This window comes from Corvus brachyrhynchos, unplaced genomic scaffold, assembly GCF_000691975.1.
Source record: "Corvus brachyrhynchos isolate BGI_N302 unplaced genomic scaffold, ASM69197v1 scaffold116, whole genome shotgun sequence".
Taxonomy (NCBI): domain Eukaryota; kingdom Metazoa; phylum Chordata; class Aves; order Passeriformes; family Corvidae; genus Corvus; species Corvus brachyrhynchos.
In genome coordinates, this window is record NW_008240221.1 from 8,066,260 (window position 1) to 8,071,059 (window position 4,800).

Genomic DNA, 4,800 nt, shown 5'->3' on the forward strand with positions numbered 1-4,800 from the left:
TTTTTTTTTTTAAATTTGTGCTCCTCACAAGCTCTCAGCCTGGATCAAAATCATGGAGTCTGAATACTCTGAACAGCCAGGCCTAGGTAGCTCCTTTCAAAGCAACATCAATAAATGAAGAAGCATAGCTGGTAGGCTGAACCACAGCCCTACAGCTACTCCTCAGTGAAAATGATAGCTGTTGTTGTTCTACTCCTGAAATTATTTTTCTCTGCTGACCAGTAGGACTCAGTTATACCGAGAATAAATTCAAATTAGACAGCTGAAATGGTCCTCAGTCACTTTTCCTGTACTCATATCAGAGTTAAATGTACATGTAGCAAGAGAACAGTTTCTGAAGCAACTCCTGAGCCACTGAAGTTTTCAGGTGGCCTAGACCTTCATATAGCTACTGACCAACACAATATTCAAAATATGCTTCAGGAAATAAGCAGTAGAGCTTTCCTTGAGTACAGCAGGCTCTGTCAAAGGAGAGGGGGACAGAGCTGATGGAAATGGAATTTCAGCCATCTGATTTTTCCCCGTTGCTACATGGCAGTCAGTGGACTTCAATTGAGCTGAAATCTTTGTTAGTAATTTAAAAAGGTCAGGAGTCCAATTTGAAGATGTATGAAGTGATGAGCAGTTGTTATAGGAAATTACACAAGTGCTTTGAAGTAACAGTTGGATTGCTAAATTAGATTCCTATCTTTTGTAATAGGAAAAGCCAGGCTTTGAATTTCCCATATTATCTCAGTGTGGATCCAATACATACGCTTTGGCAAAATCCAGGTACATGAATGTTCGTGTTTGTTTATAAACCATTTCTCCAAGCCTCTGATTTTCAGCCAGAAAGTAGGGTAAGTGCCCAATCGGACCATGGGAAATGTACATTAAAATCTTGATTCTGATATTTCCTAATTCTTGAAATTTTAACTTTGCAGCTTTAAATACTGTTTTTAACGCATACTTTATGTATGCAGTTCCATTGTTTAAAGAATACATCAAACCAAATATGATCTAATACCCTGTCTTGCATTGACTATTTGGAAAGGATTTGCAGGATCCAGACCATCCTCTGCAGGAGCATTAAGTTGTGAATGGATGTCATCTTCTCAGTTCCATTGTATTGGTACCACCACATCACCACTCCCAGCTTGCCTGTGTTTATTGTCTCCAAAGATTTTCTGGGATGATTTGCTATTACAGTCAAAAATGAGACAGATTAAACAGTTTAAGTAGTAGGTCTCTCCTGGGTCACTTCATTTTGACTGAATCATATTAAGAGGTTGCTCACCTTGTCAACTCTAGAAGAAGATATGAGCAGATGTGACAGCCTCCAGCACAGTATGGAGAGAGATGGTCTGGTTGTTCCTGGAGTGGGCATCAGCTTAGTGCCCAGCAAACTCAAGGAATTTAAAAAACTGAATTCTCCTACAATTATTTGGCTCTTCTGCTATAGGAAATAACTTGAAGCACATGCTATAGCTTTTATTAAAGTCACTTGTATTTATCTGTTCTTTGTTGTGTCAAAACAAATATCAGGATGTATAAAAATTACTTGGAGTAAATCTAATGAGTTTTTTTCTGCAGGGCCCTTTTTTCTCTTTATCCATGTTTGACAAACTGTAGAACATTTATACTACATGCAAGCCAGTAGGAGACTGGCCTCTTTCTTCTTTTTTCTTTTATTTGAGAACAAGGGAGAGAAGTATAAAACTGTCTTACATGTCATTTGACAAAAAAACCCCTCACATTCCTATAATTATTTTTTTTACCTAAAATCTGAAAAATCAAGAATGCTACCTTTTTAAAAAGGTGTACAAAAATTCAAAGAAAGTATACATGTATCAGTACTGTTAGATTCCATTTGAGATGGTGCCAACATGAAAATTTAGGCCCTCTACAATTTAGACATTCCAAGCCTAGACTATCATTTGTCTAGCACGTAATTCAAACAGCACAGCAACAGAAGTGTTAGGAACATTGAGATAATGCTTTCCTCACTTCCAAAAGTGCATTATTCTTTATTCTGTCTTATTAGAATGAGAATAATTATAGCCCATATACTATCCTCCAGCTAGATGATGTTAAAACTACTTAAAAAGAAGTAAATATCCTTATTCTTAGTAAACTATTTTGTCCTTTTCTGGCATCTGAACTAGAAAAGCTAAACATGTTCTTCCGAGTTCTCTAAATAACCTTACATCTCTTCTTACAAGCATTGAGTCTATATGTAAATGAAATAAAATATCACTAATCTGAAAGATAAATACAGTGGTAATTATGGAAAGTCAATAGTCAGCAGTCAAACAGATGTTTATAATGAACAATGATTAATTCTGAGTCAATTGTAAGGATAAATGGAAGGTTCATTTATATGTGTGGAAAAAGATCTGTGTCCACAAAAAATTAAAAAATCATAGGCTCACAGAATCATAAAATAATTCGTGTTGGAAGGGACCTCAGGCAGTTTCTAGTCCAACATCCTGTTCCACGTAGGGTCATCTGTGAGATCAGACCATGTTGCTCTGGTGTTTATCCAGTTGGACCTTGAAAAGCCTCAAGAAAGGAAACTGCATAGCCTCTGTGTGAAAGCTGTTCTGCCCGTGACTGTCCTCGTGTTGAGGACACTGCCTTACAACCAGTCTGAACTTTGCCTTTTTTCACCATACATGCGTTGAAACTCCTCCAGCTGCCATGCACCACTCAGCAGAGCATGTCCCTCTCTTAGAACCAATCACAGAACAGTTTGGGTTGGAAGGGATCTTAAAAATCTGTTAGGGACCGAGTCCGGAGAGCTGGCCAGATAAACGACACGTACACCAATACGATTAAGCATCATTCTCCCTTTATTGTTCAGCTATGCCAACTTATATCTACTTTTGCAAAGATTCACCCCCAGTCCCTCTAGACAGCCTCTAATCAGTGGGGGAGCCGGCCAGTGTATACCTTGCCAAGGACTCTCAGGGCTGCCTGCAGCCAGGTGCTTTCCAGGCCTGCCTGCAGCCAGGGGCCTTTCCTCAGCAACCCTGGGTTGTCCAATCTTTCCAGGGGTATCATATGCCCTTGTTCCATAAGGAATCCCTCTACAAAAATCATCTCATTCCACGAGGCCAGGCTGCTCAGGGCTCCATACAGCCTGGCCTTGAAAACCTCCAGGGATGCAGAAGGGATGGGTCTTCTTGATAACCTTCTCAAGGGTTAGAAAGCTGCTCTTAGTTCCCACCTAGCAGAGGTAAGCAATAGATCATAAATCTTTGCCTCATTTTTCCCATCCATTGCTATGAATAGGAAATAAATATCTTATTCCATCTCACTTTCTTCTGTTTACCCAATAACATCACCTTTCCTAATCTCATCCCCCTCCCTGTTGTGTCTTTTGAGGTCCATTCATCCCAAAGCTCACAAAGCCATCTTCCATCATGATGTTGCCTTGAGCTTTCATTCTAGGGAGAGGAGCTTCTCACCACTGGTGACAAGAGCTCGGAGGGTCTCCTTTCATTGGCACTGTTTATTGCAATGGTCCTAGTTAGACATCCTGCAATTCTAGCTTGTAGAGAGATTTCAGTTTGTCACTGAAAAAAAAGTATTTCTCGGATAACAGTATGTGCAAACATCTTTTCTAGCTCATTAATAGGTGGCAATAGAAAACTATTTCTCCTATGACAAAAATTCTGCTCATTCAGTTGTTAGAGGAGCAACTGAGCACTGAATTGTAGAACAATATGATTTTGCATAAAACAAATGAAACATAAAAAGCCTTCTGTTGACTCCTTACAGATCTCAAAACAGGAATGAAGCATATTCTCTAAGTCTTTCAGTGCATTTTCTGCATGTCTTTGCTTAAAAGAAGTGGTTACTGCTGCTGGTATCACTTTTAGAAGGAGCTGCTAGAGTGAACCAAGAGCTCTGTCTCAGTGCAGCCTTAACAAGAAAATGCTTAACTGCACCACAGCTTCCATCAGGATGAAGAAAGAAGAAAATCACAGATGAATTGAAAAAGGATTAAAAAATTTCCTAGAAAAGACAGCCTCTATGTCTCAAGGATGGCACAGAAGAAGTCAACTAAAATACCTTTTCTTGTCATCATTACTAGATAAAATCACAAGCAGATCTATCTGCATCACAGAGTCTGAAATTCAGTTAAAATCTTGGGAAAAAATGTGATTTAGTTGCATGCCAGTCTTCCTAGTAACACATGCAGAGCAGAAAAGAACCCTGCCTTTTTCCGAGGTTCAAGATGAGGGAATTAATTTCCTTTCTGTGTGTTTTATTTGTGCAACCAATGATTACAGATGGTATTTTCTTTATCCTGAAAGCTCAGCAATAATAGAGAAAGCCATGCAATTGACAACACTTAATGTGCCATTAGAGTTTTTCCTTCCCAAGCATTAGTTTGTATCACATTTTGTGCTGAATTGTACTAACTCCTTCCCACCAAGTAAAGCACAGTATAAAGAGAAGGCTTAATGCAAAAGAGTCAGTGAGGTAATTAGTATTTTATTCAAACAAGCAGGTTCAATTCATGCAGTACCAAATAAGCATTTCCAGCTCTGCTTTCCTGACAATCTTTACTATTAATTGAGCACATCTAGCTTGCAGTTTGCTGAATAGCACAAAGATGACGCCATGGGCCACGCTGCTGCACATGGCTTGCAGTCCATTGATTACCCTACAGCAGAGGAAAAAAAGGGAGAAGGTTAAAAGCTGTATTTTAACCTCTTAATGGCTATGAAACCTACAGACTTTAGGGTCTGTTTTGGGGTTTCAGTATCTGGCAGTAGAAGCTTTCAGATCTCTAAAGGGTTCATCTCTCTT